The sequence below is a fragment of the Pleurodeles waltl genome, chromosome 12 (genome assembly GCF_031143425.1).
Source record: "Pleurodeles waltl isolate 20211129_DDA chromosome 12, aPleWal1.hap1.20221129, whole genome shotgun sequence".
Lineage (NCBI taxonomy): Eukaryota > Metazoa > Chordata > Amphibia > Caudata > Salamandridae > Pleurodeles > Pleurodeles waltl.
Window position 1 is genome coordinate 466,895,502 of NC_090451.1, and position 16,798 is coordinate 466,912,299.

Here is a 16,798-nt window from a genome sequence, read left to right on the forward strand (position 1 = left end):
TGGTTTTAGGCTGTCTAAAGAATGCCAGGACTATGAGAGAGCAAAAGTGTGCCACATCTTATTAGATAGAGCACATTTGTGCTCTCTCCTTTTCACTCAATGCAGTACAGCAGGTTGCCTTGGTAAACTTATGGCCACCAATGTTTCTATGAAACCATAAAATACAATGCCATTCATTGACTGATAATTTAGAATTATTTGTGAGATGCAAAATTGTCTCCTTTTTTGGTCCCGCTCCACAAAAAATTTCTCAGACAACATTTGCCTTTTGGCCTTAAATATTTTAGAGGACTATTGCCATTGGCAACATCCAAGAGTTATTATATTTTTGTGTCACTATGGAAGTTTGGTAAATGTACCCTATGTCACAGTGCTATTGTAAATTTACCTTGTCATCAGTGACTCCATCATCAAATAGATTTCGCTACTTAAATATTGAATTCTGGTATCTGTTGTTTGTCCTGTATTAAATTATACACCCAACACACCAGACCAATGCATTAAGAAATGAGTGAACAAAACTGCCCATGAGCATGTCATTCTGTCAAGAATGATTTAGACTTGTCTAATACTAATATGCTTCAGTGTTGTGATAGGAAGGATAAGCCTGCACATAGAATCTTCATCTCAATCCAGATCATCAGTGCTAAACATTTAAACTATCGATTTTTCAGATGTATTTGTTTAATATTGTAAGAAATTACAATCTTTTGCATGATGTTCCCCCAGACTTCTGCGATATCTGCTTTATTGGCTTAGAGCCCTGTACATTTTACCCCTGCTAACCAGTGGTAAGGTGTCAGTACTCCTCTATAAACATGGTTGACTTGCCTTATTCTTGATTAGCACATTTAACTTGCCTGTAATTCCCTGGCTTATATTGTAGACCGTGCACCCATGGGCAGTAAGTTACATGCCACTTTTGGACTGCAGAACATATTGTGCCATTCATTGCAGTGCAGGGCAAACTTGACATCAGGCATACACTGTGTAAATCTGACTGCTGCAGTGTAAAACCTGCAATCTGCCCAGTCAAGATAACCTTTTTCCTTGTACATATTAATGTAAAGGTAGTGTGTCTTTAATAGGGCTTTCGCCAAAAAGCTATATCACTTTAAAAAGGCTCTGGCTGGCCAATAAAACATAATCAAAATCATGTCTAAATAGGAATTCTGCGATCGGTGGATTTGTACCTCCTAGAAATGTTATTATATCATTGTTTTTAATATTTAGTAAAATCCCAAGTAAATTGTAAAAATACTTTTGTTTAACCTACAAGGATATGTGACTGCTTAGATACGGGGACTGGCTTGGCTACGTAGTGACAACTGGGTTGTCACTTACTTTACAACACGACAGATAGATGAGATTAGTGGCTTTACTGATTGACAATTGCACATTCAACAAATCGCATACTTGCCCATGCACTTTGGGGAGGTTTGCATGTGCTCTATTAACACACTATCAAATCGTTATCTTTGGACGGGGACACACCATAAGCACTATATTGGAATGCAAGTGCACTTGGGGACATATTTATACTTGTTTTGCACTGAATTTGCGTCATTTTTTTCACGCAAATTTGGTTAAAAAATAACACCATATTTATACTTTGACGCTAGACCCGTCCAGCGCCAAAGCTATGGAGTTAAAGTCTTTTTATGGACATGGAAACCTACCTTGCGCCAATGAGATGTGAGGAAGGCATTCCAGTGCAAAAATGACTCTATGGCCTTAGCGCCATATTTAGCCCCCGTGCTAAAATCACGCACGGTGGGGTCAAATAATGGTGAAACACTTGCTTTGCACCTTTATTTAACTCCTGGGTCAGGGCAGGCGTTAGGGGACCTGTGGGCCTATTTCTTGGTGGAACACCATAGAATAAGCCCACGTGTGCCCTCCCCAGGAATACCCCCACCCACACCAGAGGGACAGGGGAGGATGGGGGACCCCATCCCAGGTAAGTATAGGGAAGTACAGGTAAGTATATTTTTTTAAGTGCCATTGGGGCCCTGAAATGGGCCTCCCTACATGACACTGGGTGCAATGGCCATGCCCAGGGGACCCTTGTCCCCTGTGCTGGACATTGGGGTTGTGGACATGACTCCTGTCTTTTCTAAGACAGGATTCATGTGGTTTGGATTGTTTTGTGTCAGAAAATGATGCTAGGCTGGTTAGAGTCATTTTGTTTACTCTAAACTACCTAACAGCATTTTTTGGTGCAAAAACCCTTCTCCCATACCGTCACCCCCGGCTAACGTATATATTTTTTTTGATGCTAGACTACCCTTTGTGCCTGCTTGCACCATTCCATAAACATGGTGCCCAGCTGGCGCTTAAGAATGGTGCAAGTCGGTGCAGAACTTTTTGATGCAAAACTGCATTAGTGCAGTTTTGCACCAAAAAGTATAAATTTGACCCTTATAGTGCTGTAGTGAGCTTAAGGTATTTTTCCTGGTTTGCTTTGGTGAGTATAATGGCATGAAGCTTCTAAGTGGGGCAATGTCTGCATATTACTATACCAGCCTCACCTTACCATTGCACGCTACAAGCTCTGATCACCCACATAGTAGGATCTATAGATTTTCATGCCAACATAACTTCTCGGGTACTCTTTTTTCAGCAGAGTTAAGGAGCCATCTAAATACAATTTGTGGTGCCCACATGTAGCTTTGGTGCGATGTGCACAAAATTACACCATGTTTTTTTAAATGTTTACATAACACTTTATAACGTGAATATAGAATTAGATTGCATACAATATTATTTTTATAATGACCAATGTCTTTGTGTTCATCCTGAGGAGTCCTGCAGTAAAAAGGCTGAAACGCATAAACACATATTTTGGAGGAGTCCACTAATAAGTTGAAATAAAGAAATAGAATCAAGCATATGGGGCACATGATAATGGGACATTTAATCCCTCTACTGTGATTTTGTCCTCTAATGAAGACTGTGATTATACCATAAAACAGCCTTCCTAAAAATAGTTGATAGACATGCCAAAAAATGTTTTTTGTACATTTTGTTGTGCCTAGTTTTTGGTATGTTATGTGTCATAGTACTGATGTGTTTTGTTTCTGCGCCTATGTTTTCCACGGTTTATACAATAACCTCATTGAGGAATGTGTATCATATTCTCTCTTTTTAAGTAAGTGAAAGAATTTGTTGTACAAAGATTTTTTGAGTGAGGGCAGGGGTCATATGAGAGGCTCATCCTTGCTTTAACTTTGGTTTATTTTTTCCTCCAAGAGAGAGAGAGAGAGAGAGAGAGAGAGAGAGAGAGCGCTATGGATATATATTATATAGTGCTTGTGGACCAGGTACAATGAGTTTATATGGCATAGCCTTTTTGCTGCTTAACACCGCTTTGTAAATATGGCCTCATTACAAGCATCACTATGCATGAAAGGGGCGTGCAATGGGTGTTGCTGTGGACGTTCCAATGCACCATCTATTTGATTTTGATGCTACCCCTGATTGACAAGGATTCGTAAACCTGAGGCAGCACCAAAAACTAGTGTCACACCATGGGTGGTGTTACCATGGCGCAACAAGGAGAAATACTTTAATTTCTCCTTGTTTTTGTTTTTCTATGTGTGCTGCATTCTGCAGCACTCATAGGAAGAGCAGGACACCATTAATAATTGTTTATGTGCAGGAAGGCACACCTTCATTCCCTGTGGTGCAACGGAACAATCATTCCCTGTGGTGCAAGGGTGCCTGCGTTGGCTCTAGACAGCTGATTTTAGTGCCAGTGCTAGGGAAAACCCAGGTGTGTGCCGTAGTGTATTAAATTCAGTACATCCCCCCATTTCTGAAGTGACATAGCATGGTGCTTCAGAATTTGGCATGGCACCACACTGCTCTACATCTTAGTAAATGAGGCCCAGAGTCCCAAGGTAATTTCTCCAAAAGGTTCAAACCTGGTTCTTTTATCTGACCTGCTCTTCATTGCGTTAGGCCTCAAATCACCCCTAGGTTCCAGTCTACCTCGACCAGATGACACATAACATTTAGATTTTTAAACATTCATATCTCTGGTTACTCTTATTGAATTATTTTGCCATTTTATTTATTAAAAATGAATTCACATTTCTAACTCAGTTTGGGATTTTTATTGTGTTATGTTTTGATCTTATTACTGTTTTGGCACTGTATAAATGCTTCACACATTCCCCTAAAATAAGCCTATTTGCTCAGTGCCTTAGCCACCAGGTTGTAGAACTCAATTTAATTTAGTGACTTTAGTGGATCACCGTGACAGAGACTGTGGTGGTCATTCTGACTTCGGCGGTCTTTCCTGAAGACCGCTGTGTAAGCGTGCCCCGAAAGACCGCCAGTGATGGCGTTCTGAAGGCTGCCGGCTTAGGAGTCACCAATACAACAAAGCCCCAAAAATATTTTTCAATGACACTGTCAGCCTGAACGACGGCTTGAAAGAGGCATCTGCACCTCCAGCACCACCATGCCAAGAACATACCACCCACCAAATCACTAATCACAAATCAGCACCACAGTCTTAGCATGGCGGCAATCCATTGGCGGTCCGAACCGCCTCAGGAAAAGAGCACCTCAACCAGAACACTGCACCACATTGGACAATTCCAATACCCACACACCTGATACACATACACACACAGCACACACCTGACCACAGCACTACAAAACACAGACCCAGAACCCTTTGCTCCCAGAAAGTTTAACATAGCTAGGCAAGAGCACACTGACAGAAGGCACTGCACCTAGATATCACAGGCACCATCACCGTGAACAGGCATCACACAACACACAAAATCAAGAGAAACACAACACGCACATCACCTTTGCACACAAACACCACAAACCACATGCACATGCTATCACCCCAATTCATACCAACAAATAGCACACCCAGCATCCCTGCACAACACAGACCTCAGCACCCACAACACAACCACCATGGCACCACAAAAAACCCATAATTCACAGACGAGGAGCTGAGGGTCATGGGCGATGAAATCGTCAGAGTGAAGCAGCAACTATTTGGAGCACAGGTCCAGCAGACATCCACAGCCCAGAAAACGGACTTATGGCAGAGGATCATCGTCAGGGTGAACGATGTGGGAAACACACGCACAAGGGAGGACATTGGGAAGAGGTGGAACGACCTATCGGGGAAGGTACGGGACATGGCATCTAGGTATCAGATCGCCGCCTTGAGGAAGGGTGGTGGGCACCTACCACCTCCCCCAGAATTATCATTGTGAGAAGAGAAGGTCTTGGCCATCCTACACCCAGAGGGGGTGACAGGAATACTTAGTGGACTGGACACTGGTTAGTCAACTATACTCCCCGTACAAAATGTACCCCTGCACAGCATGTACCCCCACTACCCTGTCACCCCCTCACACCACCCTAACGTGCACAAACTCACCATGGACCCAATACCCAACCTTGCATGCCACAGCTCCCTAATAACACCATTCCCTCACAGGCCCACCCAGTGCATGGATACCCCACACTGCAGCAAGTTTTACAACTACCACAATGCAACACTCCCTACCCTTGCATGACTGCTAAGTCCACTTCACATCTGTGTACCTACACGTAAAACCATGTCACCCCCTTCACCAACAAGAAATTGGAATGCACATCAGTAAATGGCAATGACAGTACCAAGACCAATACCAACTATTGACCAAATAGAACCATTGCAACATTCCACTGATGCAAACACAAGCAGTAGTCTAGCAGCTATCAATATCATACCACCCTTCAACTCCAGACAATGATGGCATACAACCATGTGTATCGCTTGTACAATACCATCATGTGACACAATACCTCTTATTCCACAGGTCTCCCAAGTACTGCCACATAGAGGAGGATGCCAGTGACAGAAAGCCCAGCCCTGGAAGCAGGTCCAATAGAGGAGGAATGCCCTGGATGTCTGGATAGGTATGACATACCTGGACCATCAGGCATGAGTGGTCAGTCCACTACCACCAGCCACACCCTGTCCACAGCTGAAACCACCTCCCCTGTGGCATCCATTGCACAGCAGAGCCCACCTTCCCAAACCTGTGTCCCAAGGTCACATCAAACATCAGTGTGCCCCACAGGACAGAGGTATGAGTCAACATTGCAATCCCAAGACAATGACTGTCCTGGTGTCATTGGGAGGGGGCACGTAGCACCAGGGGCAAGAGCCAGTGGGAGGGAAATCATGGGACAAAGGACAAGGCAGCAACAGGACACAACAGGCCAGGAGGCTGTCTCCAGTGTCCTGTGAGCCTACCAGCAATCTAAGGACAAAATGGGCCAGATACTCACCACCTTGCAGGAGACCCAAAGGCTGCAGGGGGAATACCATCAGGAGGCCATGCAGCAGTGGCAGGTACACAATGAAACCATGGTCTCCATGTTAGGGGAGTTCAAGGAACACACCACCATCCTGCGTACATCCTCCACCGAACTGTAGGCCCCATCCAGTCGTCACACAACATCACTGCCCTCTACATTAGTGCCTTCTACTGGAATGGAGGCCCAGCAGGAGGACCCACAGGCCCCCCCATGAAAGAGGTCAGCCATCCAGAGATCCCGCAGGACCTGAGCCAAAGAACAATCCCCCCACCAGAAAGTGATACCGCTCCAGAACTTTCACCCTTGTGTGTCACTGTTACTCCCTGTTGGCTGTCCAATGCCAAGTTCCCATCATTCCAAAGCTAATGGATACAGCACCTGTGAAAAATACAGCTGGACTACCCACTCTGATCTTCACCTAAACCAAATACCCACTCCTCTGGTCTGTGATGTAAAAAAACTCAATAAACACCAATTAGCACAAGTCATGGTGCATGTGTCTTCATTGTTTAAAGTGGCGTTTTGTTTACAAGCAACAATCAAATACACATATGGGCACTACAAGAATGTCAAAGTGACAGATGTAGTAGGAATCTCCAGCAGTTGTGTAAGTACATCCACATTGTAGTAAGATCCAGTATCAAGGGTGCCAACAGGCATATCAATAATCAGCTTGCAAACAGACAAGTGGCCTGAAGGGGGAAAATGACGTACAGCTCAATGTTGTATGGCATGTACTCTATATCCGTACATCAACAGCAGTAGAACACAAATACATAATGATTGCACCAACAGCTATGATACCACATATGTAAGGGCCTGCATTGTCACTCACACACATGTGTAGGAAAATAAATGTTTTACATAGGTGACATCCTCTACCGATCACGTCCTTGAGCAGTCAGGAACAGATAGTTGCCACACAACAGCTGACAATGCAGCATGATAGGCCTACACAGCAGGACAAGACTGATAAGTCTCCCTTACTTTTACCCAAACAGTCAGACTGAGGATCTAAACCCTTTGGCACAACCATAAGGATGTTTCGTTATGGCACCAGCATTTCACACATGTCATTGGCAGCAATGCATTTCCACTACTCCTCATGGTAAGTCAGCTACCTTTCAGGGTCGGAAACCAAGATGGAAAGCAGCAGTCTCCACACACACCTTGATGCATGCAAAATCTGAGTACAGTCTAGCTTTACCAATACCAAGTGCACATGATATACAAATCACACATACCTGTGTATCATCGAAAGTAGTAATGAATCAGGTCAGTCCTGTTGTCATGTACCTCATCCTTGTCTGCATCCTCCTCAGTATCAGTCACCGCCCTCAACCACTGCTCCAGCATCAATGCCCCCCTCCTCCAACAATAGGATGTGCCTTTCAATGCCAGATTATGGAGCATGCAGTATGCAACCACCATCTTGTAGACTTTCCCTGGTATTGTAGGGCATTACCGGACACATGGAGGGAACTAAATCTAGCTTTCAAGAGGCCGAAAGTCCTTTCAATCACCCTCCTCATCCAGCAATGTGCCTCATTGTACCTGTTCTCCCCTCCTGTAGTTGGTTGTCTCATAGGTGTCAGGAGCCACAGAAGGTTGGTGTATCCCGAGTCACCTTTGTGGAAAAGGAGATATGACGATAAGAAACAATGCTAGGCAGAGTGGAGACTGCGTAGGGGGGATATCAAACTTCTGACATGGAGAGCAGTACACATACCTATTAGCCAGGCCCTTTCTCCCTGTAGCTGTAACATCAAGCAGGGACACTGCTGTTTCTCAGGACGTAGGAATCATGTACCGAACCAGGAAATTTAGTTGTTACATGTGTTATGTACTCGGCCTCAAGACACACCACTTGTACATTGAGTGAATATGTACTCTTCTGGTTTCTGTATATCTGTTCATTGGCCCTCGGAGGTACCAAGGCGATGTGAGTGCCATCAATGGTCCCTATTACATGTGATATATTGTAGAAGGCTGCACTCCATTCCTCATCACTCCATAATGGCAGTATTTAGGCAGGGAGACAAAGAACAATCTGGGTACCTCTCTCAATGTTTTGAACCAAGTATGACATATAACAATCATGAAGTATTGGTCATGTATATTGGCTGTCATGTTGTAGAAACACACATTACTCCACGATCCATTCCTAGCCAGACAATGCCACATGATACCTATGACAAGGGATGAGTACAGGACACATTAAAGTAGACTTTCAATTTGTTCCACCATTCGGATTGTTAATACAAACTTATGTAGTGACAAGTGTGGTGATGTCACCTGACACCCACTACATATGTGATTATTCACAAAATGTAACCTACATAAAATATTTTGTGACAGTTTGCAGATAATCACTCAGTGTGAACCCAGGACACTCATGTAACATACTAAAATGCATCCGCCTATCCTGCATGCATTGGACAGATGGAAGTGACCTCATTCTGCCAGCGGCAGTGTTCATGGTGTAAGGCGGTCGGAACCGCTGTGCAACTCCTCATTGGTTAACATTGACATCTGCGGGAAACTGGGACCAATGACGATCACCACCTGCACTGATGTTTATGACCGCTGTGGTCGTGACCACCATTTTGTATGGGCAAGCACACTTGACTCCTGGCATTCGGGCAAGGAAGACTTCCACTTCGTGTGCTGCTGTGTTCTTAATCTTGGAGCAACAATGGCACGCACTGCAGGGGATAGGGCTCCAGCCTTCAGAGCTGAGGAGCTGGGTAAACTGGTGGAAGGGGTCCTACCCCTGTATGGGCAGTTGTATGGGGCTCCATGGCAACAGTTCAGTACAACGTCCTTTGTTCCACATTTCGGGTGGTGTTTGACTGTGAATGTGTGTGCACATTGACATGTGATGACTGATTTGGGGTTTTGCATGCACATTATGTGTGTGGTGTGTGATATATTGGCAATCAGCTGTGTATGTTATGTGTCACCAAAGTTAGCAGTTCTATTGGTATCATTTACATCATGTCCTCCATTTTCAAAATGTTTCCCATGCAGGTCGGCACACACCCGAAAAAAGGGTTGTGGAGCGCCATCGCCACGGAAGTGCGGACCGTGGGGGTCCATAGCCGGTAGAGCACCCACTGCAGGAAGCTGTGGGAGAACCTGAGATGCTGGGCCTGGAAGTCTGCAGAAGCCCAGCTGGGGATGGCCTGCCAACATGGAACGGGTGCCCGTCAGACCCTGACCCCACTAATGGCCTGCAAACTGGTGGTAGCCTACCCAGAGTTGTACAGGCACTTGAGGGCAGCACAGCAGCCACAATGGGGTAAGTGTAGACTGTTAGGTGACTTCTGCATGGTTGTCTACTGTGACCCTCACTGGACTTGGGATTTACATGGTCATATAAAATGTGGGGAGTGTGCAGGCCTGGAAGTCACACCAATCATGTTGGGGTGTGACACGTTAACTGTGTAGTGCCATGCAGGAACAGAAATGGTGGTAGTGTAACACACATTCTACTGTAAATTTGGATTTCTCAAATGTTCAGGCATTTTACTGGCTTCATACTCACATCTCGTCGCATACTGCAGTAGTCCAAAGCAATCTTGTTGGCACTGTATTTGGGTATTGACAGGTATGTTTAGTTAACATTGCAATTGATTTAATTGTAATATCAATCAACATCTATACTGAATATAATCCGCACATACCTGTCATTTAGTTTGTGTGCACAGTTCCTCTGAGGTCAGATTTGTTTCATCCTGTCATGACTGACATGTAGTTGGGTATGTTAATGGGTTAAATTGATGGATTAGTCAGTTAACCAGTTGACAGGCATGTAGGACTTTTCAGTCAAGTATCTAGGCTGCAGGGATGAGGTAATCGGTGATAAGTTTGGATATGGCTTGCAGGGCTCTATTGTTCAAGGCTGCAAAATGGGCTCTTGTTTTCCCGACGGGGACAAATGTGTGTATTTTTTGTATGTGAAGTGGATTTGTGTTTCTTTTACCATTTGTTCCCTTTATTTTGCTTCCACGCTCCTTCTCTGTCCGCCTCTGTCTATGTGTTCATTAGAATCATATGGAAAAGGAGGAATGGCACTGGCGAGTGGGGATGCAGTAGCCCACAGGACCTAGGAGGCTGGCACCAGTGAAGCCGACGGGACCAGTGGGATGGAGGGTGAGGTGAGTACCCCCGGGGAGACTGGCACTACAACCACATCTGATTCAGATTCCTCCTCTGATGGCGGCTCCCTGGTGGTGGCAGACCCATCTGGGAGCACCCCAGCACCATCCTTGTCTGCCACCCCCCTTGCCAGCACCATCCTCCCTGTAGCTCCCCACCCAGTTGCCGTGCCCGCTCACCCAGGAGGGTGGGTGTCTCTTTCACAGCAGGCACCTCTGCCCCTGCCCCAGTCAGTCCTGCTGCCCTCAATGAGGAGGCTATTCACCTCCTGAGGTCCATCTCAGTGGAGCAGACAAACATTGTGAATGGCATCCTAAATGCAGCAGTCCATTGCCTACTTGGAAGGAATTCACAGTACCTTGTCTGGCCTACAGAGATAATTTCAGGTTCTGGCCTCTTCGTTGATGACAGCCAGTGTCCCTTCATCTTCCACCTCTCCTCCAGTTACCTGTTCCCAATCCATGACCCCTCTCCCTCCACCCATCCAGGGCACACCTACAAACCATCATAAAACCACTACAACAGACAAGGTGCACAAAGACAAACATAAGCACCACAAACAAACTCACATGCATGCACACACACAACACACATCTGCATACACAACAACAGGCACTTCCCACACTGCCTCCCTTACAGTTACATCACCACTCACACCTGCCAGAACTGCATCATCCCACACTGGTCCTGATAGCATTCCTGTCATACCCTCAATCACCACAACTGTAGACTCACAGACACCCATACCACACACCACATCTGCACTCACCACGACCACCTTCTCTGCCACCTGCAGCACATCCACCTCACTTGCACACACCACCCCAACATTCAATCACATATCTTCCATTCCCTCTCTCTGCATCTCTACCCCCTTCTTCCCAAGATATGCACATGCATCCACTCACCCACCCACAATACACCCACAACACACATGCACACATTCCACACACCAGCATCCACATACAGCGTACCAACACATCACACAAACACTCCCTCTACCTCCACTCCCTAATTCATGTGACTGCTCCCATGTACCTAAAAACGTCTTCATTGTTGCCCTTGACCTCTTCCCTCCTCCTCTCCCACCCATATTGCCCCAAACGTCATGTCCCCCTGCCCTTCCTTGGCCCTTCCACTTCCCATTCCTCTAGTGCCCCCTCTTGTGTTTCTCCTGCTCCTCCAGCCAGCAAAAATTCCACCCCTCCCAGAGCTGAAGCCCCCCCTCCCAAGCCCAAACATAGACACCCCCCTTCCAAATCCAAGCGAGCCCCACCACCACCACCCCGAATCCCTGAGGTGCCTGCATGTCCAATTGATGCCCCTATGATGTGGAGGCCAATTCACTGTCAGGAGTCAAGCTGGGACCATGATATGTGGTCTATGTGTTGTGCATTTCTGCATGTTGGACTTGCCATTTGGCACCCTCTGTATATAGTTAATATTTATTGTTAATTCTATATTGCATCTGCCCACTTTGCTGTGGTTGGCAAGATGAGATGATTGTCCTGGTTTCCTTCTACATGGTGGTGACATCTGTGTGCAACGGTGTGTGAGGTCTGTGTATGGCATGTGTCTGTGTTGTTGCATGTGCTGTATAGATGGGTTGTGCCATGTGCATGTTGTTATGTGTCTGACTGCTTGCTTGTGGGATTGTATGGGCTACATCTGTGGCTTTCTTTGTATGTTGGTTGTACGTGATGTGTCATCTGTGTCATTGTTTGGATGTGTGTTCACTGCTATTGATTGTGTGTCATTGCTACAGTTTTTTGTGTGTGTGGATGTGTAGTGTTTCACAACGAGTCTGTCTATGACTGCGTTGAAGTGTTTGTGGTCTAGTTGTCATTGTGTGATTAAGGGGTGTTGTGTATGGATGTGTATGACTGTGTAGGTGGTGTTGTGCTGTGTATTTGGCATGTATCTGCTTGGCTTTGTGTGTGTATTGTGTACTTGGCTTTTACGTTTTTTGTGTGTGCGTGTGTGTGTATATGTGTGTATATGTGTGAGCTGGCACGTATGTTTGTATAAGTGTGTGGCCTCCGCTGTCCGTGCCAGGAGTGTGTGTTATGTGTGGATGTGCATCACTGCCATCTCCACCACTATGAGCTAGGCACACATACAGTTGTCGTCTTAGTCTTTGTCCCTGGACTCTGAATGTGTATGGCGAGATACAAAGCTGGAAGGACTTGCAGTTCGTTTGCCATGGTGGCTGCGGACGGGTCTGTGTACTTGGAGGTGAGTGTCTCCTTCTGTATTTTCTGCTTCCGCCAAGATTTTTGTTGCGGTCAGCCCACCCGGGATATCCTGGTGGTCTGGTGACTCGTAATATAATGGGCGGGACATTAATTGTCACCAGCCTGAAGTTGGCTACTGCCGCCGGCTGCTGCTTATCAACAGTGGCAGTACTGGTGAACAGTTGTCTGTGTTGCATTGGGTTCACTGCCTTACTCGTTATATGGCTGCACCACCACCCTGGCTCTGATCTCACTGCCATCCCCAGTGTGGCGGTCCAGTTACTACCAAACTTGGAATGACCACCTGTATGTGTTATTTAAGGTGTATAGTCACCCCCTTAACTAAAAGCCACATTTCTCATAGGGGCATTCCGCAGGGTTGACTAGTGTACCATTGCAGGAGGGTTATCCCATGGAGCACTTAGATGGGAAGTGGAAGCATAATGTAAGCACCACGTTGGGTGTCACAGGGCAAGCCCTAGGGCACCCGTGGCCCCAGCCAACTTCAGCCTAGTGCAGGAGCCGGCATGCTTTCACACAGTTGGGGCGGCTATCTATGCTTGCTTCCTCTGTGGGGAAGCACTATGGGGCTTATTTACAAGTCCCTTGTGCAGTCGCAAACGGCTATTTTCACCATTTGTGACTGCAAAATCACATCCTATATCTGGCCCTGAGTTCCATGTCTTAAGATGGATGCCACCACTTCCTATTTGTTGTGGTGGCAGCCAGTCAGATCTCAGATCTGTTAGCCATGAGGATCCTCGGTGGCATGATATATGTAAAGTTTGGAAGCATTAATTGCTAAAAAGCTGCGGACAGGATTTACACCAAAACACGGAAAGCACTCTTTCTAGGCCAAGATCTAGCTTTCTGCCTAGTTTGGTGAAAATTAGATGAGCGGTTTAGAATGTAGCTATGTCTTAAGTTCCTATGGAAAAATATGTTTTGAGACCCTCTTTTTCGGGCTACACTTGGCACATCACCCTGAAAATTTCCATGCACAAACTAGTAAAAAAATAGCACTTTCTTGGAAAAATTTTGGGAAATTCGTCAAACAGCACCAAAGTTATTAGCAACATATATATATAGATATATATATAAACACACACGCATATATATATGATCAAAAAAAACAAAGGCTACAGGGATGTTACAGTTAGGTTCAAAATTTACATATACAAAACCAGAGAAATTCAGAAGTAATAGTTACAGTTATTTCAAGTAACTATAACTCATGCCTCAAGGAATCTATAACTTGCGTCCCCATCAATAAATACCACCCTTTTACAAGTTTTTGTTGGATAGAGTGTGTTTTGGATACCACACCAAAATCTGCATTCTGTTAAATTCTGCTTTTTTACCTCGAAAATATTAGCAAGATTGACCTACCAATATTTATCGCAAAACTAGCAATATGCGCTGTTACATAAATTACTGCACATATCACAATTAATCGTGCTACTCAGTGTTTGAGCGTGAGACCTTCAGGCTTACTACATTATTAAAATACCTCTTTGAACAGCTACCAAATAGGAAATTACCGTGTATGAAATGCCTTTCACGCAGATCGCCCTGTATTCTCATCTGCAATAAATAGGCAAGCCTTAAGGAAGTGATTCAGAAAACCATAAAACAGCATATTTAAAGTTCATCCCTCTTGAAATGTGTGAAATGTGTGGAGGAGCAATGATACACACAAATTTATTGACCTTTAGTCATAACAATAGTAGATCAAAGTCAAGAGCCATTAGTAGCTAAGTAGACATTTTCATACTCTCGGAATGGTGTCCTCTCACTCGATAATGTGGGTTATTATGTTCCTTGAAATAAAGCAATGCCCAAACAGCAACTTTATACTGCTAACCTCCTTATTCACCTTGAAGACCCACTTTCTGTTTAGTGCAAAATTCACTGGATTATGAGATTTGCATTTATATAGCTTCCTCCTTCATCGCATTGCTCTAGGAGAATATTATGGCTCCCACAGTATGAATACGTGTTCTGTGAAAAGCCACTCCATAGTTTCCAACTTGATTAGCCGTGCTAGAAAAGAAGAAACATTTTGTTATAGCGTTTCAGTCTATTTCTGATTCAACACAAATGGGTTGGTTTTTCATGTGCTTATCTTAGCGAGAAGCACATATTCTAAGCAAATAAATAATTAATTTACGAAGTTGTTTAATCCGAACATTTGAACAGCTTCTGAGATCAAACAGATTCATGGACATGCCCTAAGGTTGACGGTTTGAAACCCTGAGAAACATATATGTTGTTTTTCTTTTAATGAATTTGTATTCACCCTGAAACATTCATTCTTACCTTGGCAATAGTGAAACACTGTAATTCATGTTACTGTAATGCAATGTTGCAGTTTTAATAAAGCACGAGGGAGCAGAGTTACAGAGTTCACTCAACGCAGTGCAACAATAAAGTCACTGCAACGAGTAGCGTAAATGGGATAGAGCAGAAATGCACAATATCTATAGTGGTGCAGTTCTGCTCTCTAGACCTGTGCTGGTGCATTTTTGGCAGCCAGGAGCTAATACAGGCACCCTTGTGCCATAGTGAAAGGGTGTCCTTATTGTGGCCAGCATAGTTTTTGCGCAGGAAGGGGTTGCTTCCTATACATAAACTATGGTTTAAGGCATTTCCTTCTTTCTATGCGTGCAGTAGAATGAAGCACACATGCAGATGAAAGAATAAGGAGAAATGAAAAAATTGCTTTTCGTTATGCCTGCCTCAGGGAGGTGGAGCAGTTTGGGGCAAATCCCTGTATACCAATATTTGTGGATAGGGATTTGCTTCAAAACCCATGGTGGTCCATGCAACAGTAATGGAATGCTTTGTGGACACAAAGCAATGAAAGGCTGCACATTGTGCTGTGTTGCTTTAGGGTATAATCCGGTGCAAATCACAAATTACATTGGATTGTAAATCCCATCAGTAGACTTTGCTTCTGATCTGCTTTAAATAGGTAAAACAAACCCTATGCAAAGTCTTTGAAAACATGGCACCAGTTTTCAACCTAATTTTTATACAGACTGGTGCAAGGTGGAAGTAGTATGTGGTATGGCAGTGGTGCCTTACTATGTAATACTAACACAATACATAAAAATGCCCTTCGGATACCCTCAAGTTTACCTTCTCTCAGTCCTGGTAGAGTGGTAAAGAGAAGACAGGCTACCGGGAGGAACATGTGTTCAGCATTTCACATCACCCAGATATGCATTAACTAATTGACACAACTTGAGAGAAATCCAACACCAATTTATAAAAATAACTCTCATTTTTATATATTTGTAGGCACAAGAACAAAGTTTGTACATACAGTACAGAGAGAGTTATGAATTTTCAAGCATTAAATAAATCACAGTAAAACTTTGCATTGCAGTCGATGGGAAAACACATATATGGAAGCGGTCACTTAGAGGTCGAGTTCCGGGGAACCCTCTTGAAAGTAAAGTCTTTGGGGCCTTAGGACCAGGTCTGCATCATCAGAAAAAATCTACCTGGCTTGGGGAACCTGGGTGTAGAGGTGCATCGAGCTGGCTATCACAGCTGTCAAAAATGCATCCATTTAAATGCAAGACTTTGCAAAAGGATTCTTGCAGATCGAATTCAAGGGAGCCACTCGGGGATATGCTTTTGAGAGGCTTTGGACTCAGGAAAAATAGGCAGATCAACTCTACCTGTCTTTGGGGCCAGGGTGCAAAGGTGCACCAGATCCGTAGGCAGTGATTCAGAAGGCATGCCAAGAGAAAGTGAAAACAAATACGGATTCTCTACCACAGGGCTATGAAAGTTGATTGGCTTCAGTTCAGGTTGGTCTCTCCTCTCAGAGCATCAAACAAAGAGGTCAGCTTTCAAGCTCCCACGAACAAGTCTTGGCAACAGCAAGCACAGCGATCTTGGAAATCTTCTTGCAGTGGACCACGGGACCAACACAGACATTTGAACTTTGGTGAGGGACAAGTACTCAGCTTTCTGAAGACAGGTGACTACCTTCCTTCAGGCAGAATTCCTTCAGAGCCCAGCAGACAGTCTTTCAGAAGTCATGC